Below are 20,872 nucleotides of genomic sequence, written 5' to 3'. Positions count from 1 at the left end.
TCAAAACACCCTTCAGTCACCTATAGTGCTGACTATATTTCCAGACCTCACTATTCTTATGCTATTGCCAGCTTCTCTACTGAACGCATGTAGGCAATTCATGACTACAGAAAACTCCACTGAGCAATCTAGCTATACGTTTTGTTTGCTTAAAAAACAGAGTTTTTATAAAAAAATACTTAGTATCAATTAATATCAAGAGAAATGAAAATAATATCTAAGGAAATTCTAATTTATATTGACATAGAAGTTTAGGTGAAATAATATATGTGTTGAAAAACACATAAAGAAATGAGAAACAGAAATTGTGCACAACCTATGCAGCCTACAGTGAGCATTGATCTTCACGAAAGCAAATCTAGACTCCTTACCATAATGTGCAAGGCCAGCATCTCCTGGTCAAGTTATTGTTTCAACATCATTTCCAGCCACCACCTGCATCTCTCTCTGCTACAGACCATCAGCCTCCACACGCATTCGTACCCAATGCTTTGGCCACTGCTTTTGCTTCTGTGTGGGACATCCATACTGTCTTCACATATTCCTTCATAAAAAGAAAGCCTAACTGAATAATTTTAAGAGAAAATATTAGCAAAAGGAGGAAAATATCATGTAACCCCAAATTAAAATTTCTTTCGTTAAATTACACTGATTTAAATAAAATTATTTTACACCCAAATAATGCTTTATAAAGCAGTGAAAGTTTGTTATCTTCTCTAATTACAGCAATCAGAAGGTGAAGTTCAAGTCTGAGAAAATAATTATTCCTTTTGTACAATACACTTAATAGATGCCACCTTGTACAATACACTTAATAGATGCCACCTTGTACAATACACTTAATAGATACCACCTTGAGTTAGATGCACACTAATTTTTTAACAGTGTATTTTTAAATAAAACAAAATGCATGACAGAAAAAGAATGAGTACTATAATTAGCTACATGAACAGACTGAAAGAAAATGTGTTATTATTCTACAAGTTATAGGAAAAGAATTTTGTATAATAAATAATAGGCTTGGTTTAAAAACAAAATTTTGATAAACAAAAAAATACAAGGATGTTGATCTAACCCTATAAGTTTATTTAGCAAAAATTTATTGTCAATGCCATAGTACGAGGTGACATTTTTAGAAGTAGTCCTGCCTAAGTCAAGGGAAGATTCCTAAGGTCCTTGCAATAAAACAAAAGAATAAAGACTTAATAATCAGAACAAAAATGAAAACAAAATTTAGACAGTGTTTGTGGGTGAAGAGAAATTACTGGAGAAATTTTAAAATAATTTTACTAATAAGAAAGGAGAGCAAGTTTCATGGATATAAAAACCAATGGTCAAAAATTAATAGCTTCCCAGTATGCAAATAGAAGCTAATTAGAAAATATAATAATAGCAACAACAAGAAGGGCCCTGGAAGAAGATAAGCAGTGCTTTGGTTGAGAAGATTGCGGCCATTTTTAAGAGCATAAGGGATGGGAGTAACCGCCGAGGATGGGAGTAACCGCCAAGGAGCTCTAGGTTTACTAGTGCAGTGATGTGAGACCAGGATGACTTCAACTCTTCACTAAGCAGGAGATCAGATGCAATTCCATTTGGAATCCCACTGGGTTTCACACTGCAGACACAGAGTTTCAGAGTTCACACCTCACAGAGAAGAATGAGATTCCAACAGTTGACAGGGCGATTTTGTAGAGAACAGAAGAAAATTTTGCCAGATACCAATATTTATAATAAAAGAGAAGTGGAGAAAACAGCATTAATTAATCAATTAAAAAGGAGGGGACACATACAATTGATTGATGCAAGGCAGATCAATAGTCTAATGAGCAGAAGGAACACTCTGGGAAGGAACAGGCCTGGTAAAATGGGGCATGTAACCAAATCAATAGCTGTCCATCATGTGGAAGAAAATGGAAATATCCATGTCAAAAATATACTGTTAATGTTTTCTAAACTGTAAAAACTAACAGTTTTAAACAATATTGGAATAAGGAAGAATCTCCTAACCTCACCTCAAAGATCAAATTCAAAATGGAAATATGAGTAAACTTACATTCAAGTTTCAATAAATTCAAGAAACATCATTGTCTGTTTTGAGGGGAGATATTACAGTCCACATGTTTAATAAAGAATGATGACCAAGAACTCATACCAAGGGCAGGAGAGATGGCTCAGTGGGTAAGAGCACTGTCTGCTCTTCCAGAGGTCCTGAGTTCAATTCCCACATGGTGACTCAAAACCATGTATACTGGAATCTGATGCCCTCTTCCGGCAGGCCGGTGCACGTGCAGATAGAGCTCTCATATAAAATAAATAATAAATAAATATTTTTAAAACAAACAATCAAAGAACTCATACTAATTCTTCCAAATCGATGGTAAGTACCAAATGGTTGGTTGGCCTAGACATTCATGAACAGACACTCAGCTTCATGGAGATGCCACAAAATGTGCATTAATTCAATGATATATGGAAACACAGCAAACATTGTGGGAAAACATAGCAAAAGACCTTAGAATATATGACAAAGGAAGACAGTTAAAATTAAACTCCTCTTTGAAATACAAATTGAGTTAAACTACTTTGGTGAGCAATTTAAAATTATGTAACAAATGCGAAGATGTACACACACTAAAATCTAACTATTCTACTCCTGTAACTATAGGTATTTTCAGCACAGAAAATTCACACACCGACATGAGGAAAAACAATTGTGGATCATCACTAAGATGTTATTTGGTTATTGAAATGTAAAAACTGTATTAATGTCCAATAACAAAAAATTAAAAAGCAAAACAGTACAGGCTTATCCATGGGGATTCTCCTCATCAGTGAGACTAATACATTAAATACTTGCCTGGAATATTTAAGTAAGGCTTTTCAACATGTCAAGCATCCCTTGGAAGTGCTTTGGACCTATTAAAAAGAAATGAAAGGAAGAAAAGAGGGAGGGAGGGAGAAAGGGTTTGCATTCTTGTTCCGAGATAGGGAAGAGTATAGAGGCTCTTTCATTAGGAGTGCACCGTCTTAGTCACTTTGACTCCCAGTCCACCCCCTGTGTCTCTCCAGAGCGAAATCCAGGTGTCAGCTCACTTTCTCTATAATGGTGTCATTTTATCTAACGGTGTAGAAATGTTTCTGTGTCTCCATCAAGACACACGAAGAAGTCTTTTAATATAAAGTTTTCAATCACAAAAGTAACTGATACAGCTTATCACTTATAAGCACTCATAGAAATTCTACTTCTCAGAATGTAAATCTGTAAGAACATTATAGAAAGAATATACATCTTCAAAAAGTTACTTCTTTCTGAAGGATGGAGAAATTTTATTTAGAATGTAGTAAAACTTGCCCTGATAGCTTGACTAAAGGTAAAATGATCAACAAATCTGATAAATATTGACTTTATTTATATCCAAGTGGTAGAATTATAGCCCTTACTATATTACTCTTGTTTGCACATTTTGGGTTTTTTGTGAGATGATTTTAAAAGCATTCTAACAGCATGCTAAATAAGCAGAAAAGCAATACAAAAAAAATCAATGAAATGAGTTGTTGTTGTTTTTAAAAAAAATCAATAAAATGAACAAAACTCTAGTAATGAGGAGAGAGAAAAAAGCCTAAAATTCACAATTCACAAAGTCATTATATTGAGAATAAAACGTGTGACCTCTCCATTAGTGGAGCTTCTGCATGCAGGCCTAGCTCTTTAACTAGAAAACTTGCCTAATTAAAAGAAAATGACTATATATCTATACACTTATATAAGTATATATTTTCTATATATATGTGTGTGTGTATGTTTATATATCCATATATATGTGTATGTATATATACATATATATGTGTATATATACATATATATATATATAATTGAGGAAATAAATTCTTCACCAGTTTTTCCTTGCACATTCACTGTTAAAATTACAGTAAAAATGAAGCAGATGTCAAGAAATATACTATATAGTATATTTCTATGGAGTTATGTGCCCCAATCAGAGCTCCTGGGGCAAGCCATTGTAAGTCACAGAATGCTATTTCTCGCCTGGGTCCCATTTCCTAAAGCTCATTGCATCATGGCAATCTCCTCAGCAATCCACAAAATAAACAGGAAACACTGCTAATAATCCTGTACACATATTTTTGACAATTTGACAAAATTAACTAATTCTTTGAAAACTGCAAATAGGCATTGCCCACCCAATTTAAAGTATACAATATAAATAATTACATATTTATTACTGATAATGAGTTTATAATTTTACAGTCTCCTCCCATCCCTACAGAAACTAAATCACAGCGAATGACAAGGGAAACCAAGGAATGTGAGAGGTAAATGTCCCTTCATTGCAAGGCCTGACAGAAGGCCTCTGCGTAGATGGTAGTCAAGAATTTCAGCACAATTAATGAAGTTTGCTGTGAAAATTTTTTTAAAATAGAGAAGTATTCATTTTACAAAGAGTCATTTCAAATAAGAATGTTAAAATAGCAATAAGCCATGCCTAGGGACTGATGTAAATCACCAGATACGGCTTTTCTTCCTGACCAGATGTGAACTTCAAAATTTCGGATAACCACACAAAAAAGATTGTAAAATTTATTTACAATAAAAACATGTCTTAGCTCCCTTGTGCAACCCTTTGACCTATGAATTTCTATTATTAGCTAGGATCCTGTCAACTGCACCTCAGTATCTACCCCAAGGTATCTCAATTACAGGAAACAAAATGAAAGAAATCACCTTAGAAACCCATTGAATAAGTGCTTTGAAGCCACCAGAATTACATAGACAAGTTAAGCAGGGCTTTCTTGAAGAGGACATACCTGCTTTGGGGCATGCACCTTCCTTTCCCCAAGCACCCCTCTATTACTAAGCCTTACTTAACACTAAGCTAGAATCCCTTGATGATAAAATAATCTACTTCAAAAATATGCCTCTAGCCCCCAATTTTCAGGTACCAATGACTTCTCAGGAATAGTCTATCAAGTATGAAAAAAACTGTATCTTATCTCTTCTAGAATATAGAAGAGGAAAGAACATTCCTTAGTTCATTTTATAAAATTTGTTTCACCTTGAAAATAAATCTGAAAAAGCATAACAAAAAGGTACAAAAATGGCACAGACAAAATAAATAATATACAAAGTATAAAAAAATATACTTTGTTAATATACATGTAAAAATATTTTAAAAGGCCTTATCTAATAAATTCATAAATAACTTACAATTTTTCCAAATTATCTACTCCAAACAAAGTAATCAAATTTGTTGCAGGTTTATAAGAGTTTTATCAATAATCAAAAAAATCAATTCATATAATCCACAATTTTAACAGGCTAAAGAAGAAAAATCTATTTTACAGTCACATCAACTGTAAGGCATGCAATAAAAAAAAAATCTACAAAAGCCTACAGCTCACATTATATTGAAAAAAAAAAAAAGCTCAGTGATCCTCCATGCAGCCAGAAGTGAATTTATTCTCATTACTTTTAGAAAACTATTGGAAATTCTACCTGATCCAGAGAGACAAAGAAAGAGAGTACAGAAGCATACAGATCAGAAAGGGAAAAGAAAAACTCTCCCCCTCTCCTTTTGCTTATGCAACAATTCCTTATATAGAAAATTACAAAACAGAAATACCTACAAAAACACCCTCAAGAAATTGAACAAGTTACAAAACATACAGAAAACCTCCAAGAAAAAAACACAGTCATACTAATATAAACTAGCAGCAAATGAGCATGTCAATAAAAAAGTTTGAGACACAATACAATCACTTGATAAAGAAGAAATACTTAATGAGAAATGTAAGGTGGGCGTAGTGGCACACGCCTTTAATCCCAGCAGAGGCAGAGGCAGAGGCAGGCGGATCGCTATGAACTCAAGGCCAGCCTGGTTTACAAATTGAATCCAGAACAGCCAAGGCTACACAGAGAAACCCTGTCTCAAAAAAAACAAAAAAGAGTAGCAACAACAAAAAGAGAAATGTAACCAAACATGAAAAGTGTGTGTGTGTGTGTGTGTGTGTGTGTGTGTGTGTGTGTGTGACAATTTGTACATGCTAATGAAGGAGGCATACTGTGTTCATGGATGGAAGACATGAACTAAATTCAAGATGGTCAATATGTCCATTCTCCATGAATGCCATAGAAATTTAAAAGATGCCTAATCAAAAATATTTTATTAAATATGTAAACAAGATGGATACAAAATTCAAATGAAAAAGTTAAAAGAGGTTACGCACTAAATCACTTCTGGAAAAAAAGTACAAATATGAGAAGAATCAGTCTGCCAGCTATCAACACATTCTATGCAGCCAAAGCAGTCAATGCCCGTTATCTCTGAAGGAGGAATTGACACACACATCAGTAAAATAGAGACAAGAATCCAGAAATAAACCTGAGAAATGTGACCAACTGAGCTTTGACAAAGGTGCAACAGAATAAAGGCTTTTCAACAAATGGCCCTGAAGAATTTAGACTGTATAAGAAAAAGAAAAGAGCCTCAACCACTACATTTTATATTTTGCACGCTCCAAAAATAAATTCCAAGGCTTACATATAAAATGTCAAACTAACTTTCAGGGACGAAAAGAAAGAAAAAATCAGATATGAGTCCTTAGAATGTAGGGCCAGACAAAGGGATTTATAACAACACTAACAGTAAAATCCATAAAAGAGAAGAGTCATGAAATTGACTTCTTTATCTCTTCCTGTGCAAATGAGTTTATTAAGGTGATGGGAAGGAAAAAAACGATAAAATTTTTTAAGTGATTGGAAGACACATATGCACTTGAAGAAAATATTTGCAAACTGCATGTTCCTGAAAGGATTAATTTCTATACCATTATAAAGAAACCTCAAAACAGAAATTAAATTAGACCTTGGACGAAAATTAGAAATAAATGTTTTACCAATGACAAAAGGCTAGTGAGGAACCTACAATGGACATTCAACCCCAGGACTAGCCACCAAGGAAATGCAAATGAACCCTGCAGTCCAGGCCAGTGGCATGGCTCCGCAGGGGAAAGCACTTGCCAAGCGAGCGTGAGGACCCAGGTTTCATCACTGGAAAAGTGAGAGAAGAATTGTCTCTTGAATGTTCTCTGACCACCACATGAAGGTGGAAGCATGTACTGCCCCACTAAGAATAAAGAAAGATTTAGAGTGCCCCCCCAATCTACAAGATATCCCTACAAACCTACCAGAATGGCTAAAATACCATATCGAATTCTGACAAAAACAAAACAAAACAAGGATCACTCACAAATACTAGTGGTTATGCCAAACCATTTTGCTGTGCAGGAAGACATTTGTTAGTATTCAAATAAAAAAATAATCCATCCAACCTACCGGTTGTAGCCTGAGCATTTTATCTATGAGGAATAAAGACATCCTCACAAAACTGTACACTAAGGTTTATCATGCCTTCATCCATTTGTAATTCTGGAACAATCCAGATGTCTTTAAGTGGGGAAACTGTGAAGCCCACAGTGGAGCATCTGTACTGAGGTAAAAGAGTCAGAAAGAAACAGAACAAACTGCTGGTTCACACAGCCAGCTTGATGAGTCCCTAGAGAATCATACTCCATTAAAGAGACCAAGCCCCAAATTGTACTGATTATATTAACCCATTTATCCACCTTTGAGACAGAGCTGTAGAAACAGAGAACAGATTAGGGCTTTAACACTGGCCAGATGTGCAAGGGAAAGATGTGGATACATGGAAGAGCACCAAGAAGGATCTTGAAAAAAATAAAAAATTAAAAATAAAAAGAAGGAGGACCTTTATAGGGACAGAAATAGGTCAAAATTGCCACCCTGGTTGTGATATGGCTTTTCCCATGATTAAAAACTAGGCCAAGGGTAGTCCAGAAGGCATTTCCCTGTATTGTTTCTTAAGACTGCACATGCCACCACAATTACCACAAAATATGTGTAATTTTAAGAACAATGTCCCTGTGCTCTTCAAATGCACCAGACTTTGCACCTACTCTTTTCCCATCAACCTCCTTTCCTCAGCTCTCCTCCTTCAGCTGGACACAGAAGTTTCTGGGCTCATGAAAACACAAGCGTGCTGTTCCAAAATGTGCTTTCCAGACTAAACTGCCTTGTGGTTTTCCAAATCCCTCTAACTGTTCTGTATTTACCTCTCTCCTGAGCCTAGAGCTGGTGCTCTTTTAATCTATATGTAAAAGATTCATTCCAACTTGCCTACAGCCCTTTATGATGCCTCCCCTAGGATGATGTGATGACTTTTCACAACATCTTATGATAGAACCAGGCATCAGCTGAATCGATGACAGCTTGCCAAGCAAATGACCCACCAGCCATGTCCCTAAAGATACAGGACAGTAACAAAATACCACAGAATTATGACTTCTGTTTTTTTGTCCATTTCAAAACAGATAGAAAAATGGATTTTTCTATGTTAAGCATGACTACATCATATTGCCACTTATAAATAAGTATAAATCTTTTTTTTCCATCTCTTTTACATGTTCTCTTTCCCATCCTTTCTCTTATGTCTGGGCTCCTTCCTTTTTCCCCATTATTCATTATTTACACTCTGTTTTATTTATTCTTTACTTTTTAAAAATGTGTTTTCCTGCCTAAAACTATGTCTTGTGATGCATGGAAACATTAATAAGACAAAAGGTGACATAAAATTACATTTGGATGTGGAGCTTAGAAAACTGGGGCTGCATTGGAATATACCAGTTGTGATGTACTAAGTTATGGTGATTTTAAAGAATTATTCCCCACTAGCATTGGTTATCTCAAGGGCAGCGTCAGAGGTTAGGGTGGGTCACAGCTTATTTTCTTGCCCATTGTATCCCCCATGCCCGTGCTGTGTACACTTTGCCCACAAGCTGGCTTCCATCTCAGTTACAGCATGCTGGAGCTCTTCTGTAAATTCTACCCAGACATAATCATTCAGACCAACCATCTCTTTTGGCATCTGCTTCAGACAATTCATAAAAGGAAGGATTTGAAAAGCACCCCTAGCCAAGTGTCTGACACATCTCATTGACCTAGTATTGAATCAAAACCTCTCACTGAGGCATTCAATAAAGTCTGATTAAATAAATTTGTAAGCCTGATATGTTAAGTTTACAAAAAAAAATTACCTACCAGAATCAAAGAACAATGCTATGTTACCAGAATAGACTTGGGAGGCGGGGGAAGGGCGAGAGCAGGGCAAGGAAAGGAAATTGAGAGAAGATGGTTTCTTGGTGTTTGGGAATCTGGGATCCACCTTTACTGTCATCTCTTTGCTCTGTTTGTATAGGTATTTAATACACTAAACTTGCTTTCTTCTTTCAGCAGTTGTAAATAATAGTTTTAAATTATTAAGGTTAAAAATATATATTTGAGTATACTTCTATGCCACAATGGAATCTGTAATTGGAAAATTTAAACATTATAAATCATTAATGAAACATAACCTACATAGCATTGAACCCAAAATTTAGTATGAAACCTTTCAAAGTCAGAATAAAAACAGCAAACAAACAGAAGCAAGCCCACATATGCCAGTTATAAAAAATGCATGTGGACAAACACTAGCACAGATTCTCAGATTGGACAAGGAATAATTTACTCTGTATAGCCACAAATAATGTGGTTATAGTGTTTGCTTGATGTCAGTATCATTCATTATGTTGGGGCACATATACAAACAAGGGTATGAGCTTATCCAATGAGCATAAATGTATATACATATGCATATATATGGTACTCTTCAAATATACACAAAATAAGCTTACCCATCAAAAAAGAGTTGACCAACATCAATTGATAAATATTCATCAAATAGAACTTAAAACCGAGAAAGTAAGAGTTTAATTTTAGGCAAGAAAATTAAAGCAAAAAGCATGGATTATTAGTCAATGGAAAAATATTTACTAGGTATCTGTCCTGTGTCAGATACCATTCCAGGGGCCAGTAATTGCAATAAACAGGGCAATCACTGTCCTCAGAGAGATTATGTTTCAGATTCTAGTCAGCCAATAACCACGGCTTAGATACTACAGGGCCCTACCTTAAAATTGTCACACACACACACACAAAGTTAAAGTTTGAGCAAGATGGACATTCAAAATATTTAATAAGCAGTAATGTACAGGCCACAGCCAGCCTTGCCATTTCTGTATGAATGAGGCTGTGATAGATTGCATGAGTGGTGAGTGAGAGGCTGCAGTCACATGCCTTGCTTTCATAATTTAACTCTGCTATTCAGATTTGTAAAAACAATAACAACAGCAAAAACCCCAACTATATTGGATCAGTCAAATTCTGTGAAATTCTATTTACTATTTTGTAAAATAAGGATTAAAATAATTCATCGTTACAGCAAGATTATAAGATGCTGCCCTTAACAGGGGTTAACACAGCGCACAACAACACGAGGAGCCGTGGGCGGACGCCAGCTGTCACTGTTCCTCTTTCAGACTTGAAAGGAGCTGACTATCCCTATGTAGGATGGACTGTCATACCATGTGGGCAGATGGGACAGGTAGACACAGTGTTAACAAGTTCTTACACTGAAATCAGAACAGGAAGCAAGAATACCAGGAGGATCCTGCACCTTAGGCTCAGGGATCGCTGCAAAAGACTGGGCAGAATGATTGAAGACCCAGAGAGACAGGACGCTTGCTGGGAGAGTGTTTCTTCAAGAAATGCTAGAGAAGCTATACCCATTAAGTCCTGCCGGAATGACGCCTAAACACGTTCTGGATAGGGGCAACATCAACAGATGCACTGGCAATGGAAGCAGGAAGCTCACAAGGTCTCAACCCAAAACAAGGAACTACAGGCACATATGGAATGCTGAGAGCAGGAGAAACGGTCTTTCCAAGGGAAGAGCACACTAACTGGTTGTTTATCTAATATCAAATAGTCAGCCCTAAAAAAAAAAGTGTGTGTGTGTGTGTGTGTGTGTGTGTGTGTGTGTGAGAGAGAGAGAGAGAGAGAGAGAGAGAGAGAGAGAGAGAGAGAGAGAGAGAGAGAGAGAGAGAGAGAGAGAGAAAGAGAGAGAGAATACATTTGAAATAGAACAAGTAGGGGTTAATGGCAGGACTGGAGGGAGGAGAGGGAAATGATGTAATTATAACCAAAAAAAAAAAAAAAAAAAAAAACAATAAAAGATTAGTTAAGTAATAAATGTTAACTGTTGTTTATTAATTCTCATATTTCGGTGATTGGGCCATGTTTATACTTATAGATTCATTCTCTGTTAATACATTGATGTCTCATGGTAAAAATGAGAGAAATTTCAACTCTCAATTTCTTCTCATTGTTTTTGCATTTGCAGTATTTCTGAAGCATGCAAATATGTATGCAGATTCTTGGTAGTAAAGTCTCCAGGTTTTCCAACATCTAAACTTGCAAGTTGATACAAACTAGAATCACATGGGATAAGAGCTATCTGGATCGGGCTGGGAGTGTCTTGCTTGTTAAGTGGTATCAGAAGAGCCTAACTTTGTGGAAGGCTTCGTTTACTGGATCGAACCTAAACTGTACAAGAGAGGAGAAAACTAGCTGAGAAAAACTAGTAAGCACAGGAGAACACACACACACACACACACACGGCACTCTGTGCTTGTGGCTCTGCATGCAATGCTCTGAGTTCCTTACCTTCACTTACCCACAGTGATGAACACATAAGAACTGTAAGCCAAACAGCCTTTCTCAGGATTGCTTTCTCAAGTTGCTTTTCTCAGGATTTCACAGCAACCGAAACAAAACTACAACAGCAGTGTTGCCATAATTGTCTCCAATAAGTTGCTTCCTGTGCCCAACTTTCTACACATCTGGACCACGTTTCTTAGTATAGGAGCCACAGTGGAACCAAACTCCAGAAAGTATAAACAAGTATCTTTAAAAATCTCTTCAAATGGTTTTATGAACATTAAATTTCAAGGACTATTGGTCAATAGTTTTAATTTTTAAACAGGAAAAAACAAGAATAACCATTACATATAATAGTGGGTGAATATAATGTACCATAGAACTAGGTAGTGTATCCAGTCTCATTGACAAAATTATTCTCTGGCTTTATCTCTGTGCAGAGTTATTTAATAGATTTCTACCTCTGTTTTCTCTGGTAATCTTTGCCCTGTGTCTAGCTGATTCATAGTTAGACAGTACCTACAAAATTCATAGGAGAACAAGTTGACTTGAGTAGTAAGCCCCTGGGTCCTTTCAGCTCTGCATTGGCTGTTGGACTAATTGTGAATTTTATGTCTAATGAGTTCTTGAAGCTGATAATGTGCTTTCTTGGTTTCTTCTGTTAAAATCCTTTGATTTTATTACAAACTAGATTGTGGAAGTAGAACTTGCGAGAGTGTGCATGTTGAATCTGCTTTCCGCAGCTTGGTTTTTCTATATGGCATCCATTGTCACCACCATAATTTAAAGTTTTCATCTTCAGGTGGAAAATATCTGACACATCTCTGATTTAAAGTGGAAATGGGTAGTCAAAGAGTACACTGCTCTCTTAAGTAATAATAAAAAAAAATCACTTTTCAGTCAACAAAAGCCTAACAGTTAATACTGAAATACTGGAGGCTCAGTATCAGTCAGACTTAGGAAGGCAACAAACGAAAATCTGATCAGAGCCATAGTTGAGTAGCCTGAGGAGCATTGCCCAAACCAATGACACAAAAATAAGACCATCATTACTGTCACATTTTTCTCAACTGAGAAGGCCCAGAAAATCAACTAAAATCCTATCAAAATTAACAAGAGAAAAATGTAAACTGAACAGATAAAAAATAAAATTGAAAAGCAGTTTTTTTATATTGCAGCAATAATTAGAGAGCAAAATGAATAAAAGCTTCATAGTGATTCAGAATAGCTGCGAAGTGATAAAAGGTGTAGCACAGAAGAAACTCATCAGGAAATGTGTGGCGTCCATTAAAAACTTACCATAGCTATTCAGAGTGGAGACGAGAGTGGATTTAATAAACGGAAGACAGACCATGCTGAGAAAGTGAAAATGAACGCTCCAGTTATCTTCAAATTATCCCTACTGTCAAGAACTTCATTCAGTATTTGTGCTGTTGTTTGGTTTGGTTTGTATTTTATATTTCAACACAAGATCCTGTTCAGTAGCTAAGGCTGACTTTAAACTCATTACATAGCCCAGGCTGGCCTCAAATACAATGTGCAATGATGCTCCAGGCTCAGCCTTTGTAGTCCTGGCATTATAGACTTGAGCCACTATACCCAGCGTCATGCAATGCTCTCACAACAAATCTTCACCCTGGGCGGCAGGCGATGCTTCAGAACACAACATAATCTCCGTCTGCAGCTATTAAAATTGCTGTGAAAACGCCAACTGAAAGCAGACTCTGCCACATTCAAAAATTCCAGATTGAGAATAAACCTCGGTGGTGGAGTGCTTACCTCAGATATCTCTGTCCCTCTCCTTAATTAGAGGGAAAAGGTAAAATAGCAGTAAGGAAATCTGACAAAACCACAAGGAACCAAATTGTTACATATCTACCTAAACAAGAAAAAAACCTATAATACACACCTGTGTATAAATATGCATATATAGTTTATATATAACATGCACATGTAATAACTGTATGCATAGAACTATATATTTTTTCTTAAGAAAAAAATTTTTAACTGAGTAGGTAATGCTCTCTCCAAGAGCCAAAGACCACCGCCTAACAAGAACTGCAACATCAAGCATAAGAAACCTTTTTTTGAAGGTTTCTAGGACCCTCTGGATCCTTCTACTTTGCTATTCTCCCATGCTTCTCTCATCTAGAGTCCCAGTAGGATGTCCTTTTTTTGAATTGTTGGTTTAAAAACACTGCAGGCTGCTGCTGCTGCCCTCGATGCCTAGAAACGAAAGGTAAGTCCCTGCTGCTAGAGACACTGTGCAGTTTGGGCACAGGACACAGGACCTAGGGACCCCTAAGCTGGATCTGACCAGAATGTCCCTCCCCCCGCCCCCAGTGAAGACTAACTACTTTCATGGTACAGGAAGGTACCGTTCTAGCTGACAAAGGAGGGAGGCAACCAACAGTCCTAGCCAGCTATTACACCTATGTAGCACACAATGGCCTGTATGGTGTAATAACCTTCAGGGTTCAGTCGTGGAATGCACTCCTTGTGGTAAGCAATGGCTCTCTAGACTCAAGACCCACTCAGTGAGGGGGAAATCGTGCTCGGAACTGGAAACCCAGCCAACCACCCAGCACTGCTGAAATCATGGATCTTGTAAGGGAACCAGTCTACAACCACCATTCTGTGGAACCAGTACAATCCCTCACTCCATTCTAAACATTTGACCTTATACTAACAAACAAGGGAGGCTTCACTCCTCATCAAGGAAATTTCTTCCTGTACCAGACAGAGATCATTAGAGAAAACCACAACTAATCAAAATGCAGAGTTGTGGAGCCCATTCCCAACAGATAAGTGCACAGAAAGAAGTCAGACAGAAAAGAGTACTGCTGTGCCAATCTGTTTCTATAGAGATCTGGGCTAGGAACACTGATCTATACAGGTACCACACTAGCTATCTAGAGCTAGGAAGAAGCAAGAGAGACAAAGATACAGAAGGGGCCAACAAAGTTTCCAGGGTGATAATTACAATCATTGTTATAGGCGTGGCGAGAGTTTCATGCATGTATACCTATCAATCAAATTTTACAGTTTTAAATAGTTACGATCACTGTTATAGGCGTGGTGAGAGTTTCACGGATGTATACCTATCAAATTTTACAGTTTGAAAATGTGGCATTTATTATTTACTAATTCTTCAATAAATAAATAATAGTAGATGCAAGATCTTAATTTCAGAGTGACTGATCTCTTTCAATCTCATACCACACAGAGAGAGTACCATTCAGAAATGAAATTTAAAGCACACAGAGTATTAAAAAGTAGTCATCTAAATGATGGAATTCCACAGCACTCCTTATATTGGTCTTTATGATTGTCAGTGGTATGAGCTGCATTCTGGAGGGTGGATGCCTTCCCAGCAAGCCCCGGATGCTCAGTGTTCCTGCCTCTGTGCCTTTCCAGTGGCTGTTCCTTCACCTCTAATCCTCAGCACCCACTCTACCTTGTCAAGCTTCTGTGCCTGCCCCAGTGCTCTGCCTTCAAGCTCACGCTTCCTAGTACATCATTTCTTTTCTTTTTAACCAGGGGCTTCCACCTCTGGCATAAGATGCCTTTCCGCTGATATTCTCTCTCTGTCTCTCTCTCTCTCTGTCTCTCTGTCTCTGTCTCTGTCTCTGTCTCTCTCTCTCTCTCTCTCTCTCTCTCTCTCTCTCTTTCTCTCTGTCCCTCTGTCCGCTCTCTGTCTCTGGTCTAGCTCTCGTCTCTCTCTCTCTCTCTCTCTCTCTGGATATGTGTGTCTCTGTGTGTGTGTGTGTGTGTATAAAACTCTTGTCAATTTGTATTTTTTTTTAGCTCTTACTAAATTGGCTTCCACAGAGTATGCAATAGATATTTACTGAATCGACTTTTTAATTTTTAACAATTGCTTTTATGTGTGACTTTTTTGGGATCGTACTTCTTTCCACAGAAATAACAGTTTCTGGGATTTATTTACAGGGCTTGAAATACTGCATGGCAAGTGGTATGGAAATGACACAGGGTAAAAAATAGTTGCCCTTCAGTGTGACTGCAATGAGCAGAGCAAGGGAGGTGGCACACCTCACCACTGTGTCACCTGCTGACTTGTCATAATTGTTCTAATTAAGAAATTGCCACAGAGACCATTTGTCCTGGACAGTTCTAGCAGACATTTTCTTGTGTGGTATGAAGGACTACACAAATAAATAGCCTCTCAAAAAAATTATTAACAAGCAGTGACTGTGTATGTTATGTAAAGGTGAGCAAACAGGCACGTCTATCTGCACAATCCCCAGAGAGCGCCATCACTCATGGGTTATTGCACCATTTATTTTGCTCCTCTCTGTACAGCAGACCAGTCAATGCCCAGGTGCATAATTGAAGCAAGGCATTGAGCTCTGGGTGCTTTGCTTTTCATACAGCATAGGACTAATTCAGAGCCAGGTTTAAAAGATTTACTTTTCGCTATTAGGTAGTGCAATTACCAGTCACTTGTAATTTAACAACACTTAGACTCAATTTAAGATTCTATGTTATTGCAAGTAAGATGGCTTTTTAGGACAGCATTTCTTTTGCCTACAAAGCTTGCTGTCTTATTGTCTTCATTAGTTCAGCTCTCCAGTTGACATAAGTTGCTATAAACATTGTAACAGTGTGGATCCACTTAGTCAAGAATATTATAATATCTATTTCTAGGAGAGTTCTTGAGGCTGCATAGAAGGACCTAAAAGTGTGAGCACTTGAATTTTTACTAAAAATACATCACCATCTCACAATATTAAAGCCCCAGCAAACACAATACAGTATACACAAGACAGTAGCCAGGATAATTGTCTATACTTTAGTACGTCTCGGATGTCTTTGTTATGTTCTGTGGCCTGTCTCAGTTAACGCTTGTTCTTCTAAAACTGACAGAAGGTAAAGCCAACATAGTGTCTTCCTCGCCTCATTGGCTTTAGCAGAGTTAAGAGTTTTTCAGAACAACACTAGGAAATTCACCTGATTAGGCTCCCACCCTTCTCCAATCAAACGCCTGCATTCATTGCTGCGTCCATCACGTCTGCTGACTGGCTTCAGGACTCCACTGCCACAAGGACAGAAGTGCCCGGACATCCAGGAAATCGGCTTCCGTTGGTCAGATTTACTAATAGAAAATCAAAATGCAATATGGTATATGGAATTCACTAAACCGCCGAACAAAATACTTAGCACCCTAGTGAAAACTGGGAATGAGGTATGAGCAGACAGACATTTACAGGTTTCTTTGTTTAAAAGAAGTATTTAAACATGTCGTTATTGATGGTTTCCAACAGCCATGTAAGATGATAGACTTGATGACCGTGCCGACAGGTTCTTCACGGTCTTGACATTGTTTTGATTATTTATTTATTCATTTATGTTTAACAGGCACTGGTAATTTATTACTGTTCTAAGCAGCTTTTAATCTATTTAATTTCCAATAGCAAGACTAATCTTAAGCATTCTGTCTGTGTAAGTAAGAGAGCAAGGTCACAGAGCTATTGAGCGAGATAACCTTAGGACGCTAACCAAGGCTATCTGGCTTATGAGCTGGATTTCTAAACTCTGACCTAGGCTACCTCTCACTCATGCCTGAGAGGCCCTGTCAGGAAAAACTAAGGAAACCTGTGTCTCTGGTGAGAAAGACGTCACTCGGAAGTCTGCAGAGACTGTCCTTCCGCAGGTGGCCTGCAGGACACAAGGGCTAAGTTTAAGAAAGAAGGCTCAGCTAGCGACAAGAACGCAGAGGTTGTCAGTCTACTGATGGCCGTGAAAGGCCAGTGACCTCCCTTCCTGGTTCCCAAACACGAATCCAAAGATCATTTTAGGTTCATGTTGAAACTTGCAGTAGAACCTTGCAGAATAAAATAATACAGATTATTACATGGTTTTGTGTTGAATTTTCTTTCCTCCTTTACATAGTGATAGTAAATAGTGCATGCGCGTGCACACACACACACACACACACACACACACACACACACACGCACACACACACACACACAAAACCCAACTAAGATCTCATGAATGGGCCTGATGAATCACTCTGCATATCTAACACTTGTAATCTACTAAAGGAATACCACTTTGCATGAGAATTTCTGCCTTGCACACACAGTTAGGAGCCAAGAGCTGGCTAGTCACGTTGTCCCCTCTGGTGTGGAAGGGCGCACAGAGTATGGGGCGCACATCCAGGAACAGCTTAGGGTCTTACCCAACAGGTGAGCTTGCTGATTGACATTTCCATCCAAAGGAAAAGCTTGCAACTAAATAATTGACAAAACAGAGAAAATTAGAAAACCAAACGCCATTATTTGCCTAGCAGAAAAAAAGAGATTTGTGGCAGTGCAAGCCTAGTGTATTACATGACTCAGATATCGCAGCCATAGTAATAAAAGCAGCCCATGCTTCATAAGCAAAATTTTAAATACATATTTTGCTGGGATGGCAATTGTGTTGAAGGGCAAAATTTCTATTTTCCAAAATAGGAAGTCAAAAGACAGTGCCTGAAATGGAAGAAAAATACTACCACATTTTATTTTGTCTATATAGATAAATACCAAACAAACCACTAATAATTCAGAGAAATAGTCTTCTGTAATAAAAAAGTAAGTGTTGGTGACTATCGATGCTCATGAGATGATCTGTGTTAAAAGTGAACGGGACTCAACTATATGTCCAGGTGATTTTTATTTGAAAGCCAAATGAAGCATGTGGGGAGGAAATGAGATGAAAACCATATATAGCATTTGCATTCCAAAACCCAAATGTGGCTTTCTAAACTATAGGCTTGGAAAATTCCACCAGAGACAGAAAGTTACAGAAACCAGAAACAACGAGTTTCTAGAGAAAGAGAAAAGGTAAAATAAAGATTTTTCTTTATGAATTAAATTCTTCACATAATATAAATGATAAATATCCTCTATCATTGCTCAATATAGAAAAATGTAAAAATTTTTATCAGAGACAAAAAATGTTTCTAGAAGCTTCCAAAGAGAAAAAGCAGACTGTTAAAAAATGCATGATAACCAGAATGACATCTGACTCCAAAATAATATCCTGGGCATAAAACATAACGAAGAAATGCATTCACAATATATAAAAGAATAGGTTCTGATTTTAGGATGCCATATCTTCCTGAGCTACCATCTAAATATAAGGATGAAATCTAGACGCCTTTTCCACTCAACAAAAGAATAAAGTAATAATTAAAATTTAGCTAGATTTTAGGTGAACACAACATGCCTTGATAAAGCCCAAATAATAGGTAATAAATAGATGCATAAGTAACCATTTATTTTCATAAAATGGACAAAATTGGCATATGGGGAGAGGGAGGGGTCAGCCCTTAGCCTACCACAACCAGACACATTGGAAACCATAAATGAAATGAAGAAATAATGACCTTTAAATCAAAGTTTAAACTTGGACTAACGCTTAGGAGGCTGAGATAGGAGGATTGCTCTGCATTCGCCACCATCCTGGATAATATAATGAGTTCAGGGTCAGCCAGATTCCCAGTATGTGTATAAATGTATGTGCACAGCATGTGTGGGAATGTTTTATGTTAACAGCTTAGAACACATCAAAGTGAATTCATTAGTTCAAGTAGGAGATCCCAGACAAAAGTTAAAAAAAAAAAAAAAAAAAAAAAAAAAAAGAATATATTTGTAACACCTAAAATTTCCAGGGGAACTGTGTAAGTTGGGAGTTCGGAGGAACTGAATTAAGAAAATAAAACAGAAAGAAAAAAGAAGTCCAAAGTTGATTATGAATAAGGGGGCGGGCGGAGAAGCCCAAATGTGAAATAATTCCCTGGTGAAAGACTGAAGATGAAAACAAAAGCCATCAACATAATGAGCACCACCTTAAATTCTAAAGACCTGAAAAAATCACGTTTTGGCCAGGACCCGAAGAACAGGACTGCGCCGGTTCAGCTGGCGCTCTGCAGAGCTGGGTCATCTTCTCTTCCGGAGAACGGTGTGGCGATTCTTGGCAATGTTAAGGAAACCTGCCCTTGAAGTCTAGGAACATTTTTACCAGAACTTCATGTCCAAAGGCATCCAAGAGGACATATAAATCTATACAGGGCATGTAGCTGAGGATCTGCATACAGATGCCCTGTAGGCACCGCACAGTGGGGGACTGGACAGGATGCAGGCGAAGGATGCGTACCGCAGAACTCCAGACAGAAGCAGCGTAGAATGTTGCTAATATCCCTGGCATAACATAGGCCCTGCTGTAGCGTTAGAGGTTTTACGTCCTGAGAACCAAGGTGTGTCTTAAAATCCACATAGAGATGGTTAAAAAAAAAAAAATCAAGCTGGGAACTGTGGTAACTTTAAAAAATATTGAAAGATACTGTTTTATGCCTTACATATTAAACCACTGTTTGTGTACACAGGAGAGGGCAAAGGAAAGACCGTAGTGTAAACGGAAATAAATTAACCAAACAAGAGAGTTTGAAGGAACTGGTGCTGATACTGTGTCATGAACTCAAAATGCTGAACTTACAATCTAGCTGTGCCAGAAGGTAGGAGGGAGGGAGGGGAGTAAGATGGAGGAAAGAGAAGAGAGGGAAGACCAAGTACAAACACGAACGCGGACCTGTGGACACTTACCACTCTCTAGCTTAATCTGTTGCTACTACACTAATTTGTTTCCTCTCCTCAAACTATGCCGCTCCACAAATGCTCAAATACCTGCCTCAAGAGAATCATTTTAGACCCTCCTTTGTTGCCTCACATAGGAAGTCAAAGGGCTTAGCTAGAGACTGAAGACACGCCCTAGGGCTCAAGCTTTGCTGTGTTTAACAAACTGGGGAAGCTTGGAGCGGAGACATCAGCAGGGTCCCCAAAGCAATTGGCTTCTGTGCTAGTTTCACCTGCAGGATTTGGTCTTTCGATGGATTGCCATGGCTTAATTGTGTTACCAGCTGTCCTAAATAGACTGCTGGCTGTGTTTCAAAGGGTACTTGTTTTATTGCCTTGTGAGACCAGCTTCTGAAATGGGGTGGCGCGTTGCCTCCTCTCTTAGGGTACCAACTTGTATTCTATAGTCACGGCTGCACGGTTATGGTTTGATAGGAGAAATTGCAGACTCCAAAATTAAGTGAGATGCTTTCATGAAAGGATATCCAGTCTCCAGCAAGAACAGGTGAGTGAAGGACAGGTGTCGGTGGAAAACAAACAGGAGCAGAACTTCAGAGCAGTGGAGCTTCCGGAACAGGACCATAAGGCATCAGAGGAA

The sequence above is a fragment of the Acomys russatus genome, chromosome 24 (genome assembly GCF_903995435.1).
Source record: "Acomys russatus chromosome 24, mAcoRus1.1, whole genome shotgun sequence".
Classification (NCBI taxonomy): domain Eukaryota; kingdom Metazoa; phylum Chordata; class Mammalia; order Rodentia; family Muridae; genus Acomys; species Acomys russatus.
Note: the sequence above shows the minus strand (reverse complement) of the source record.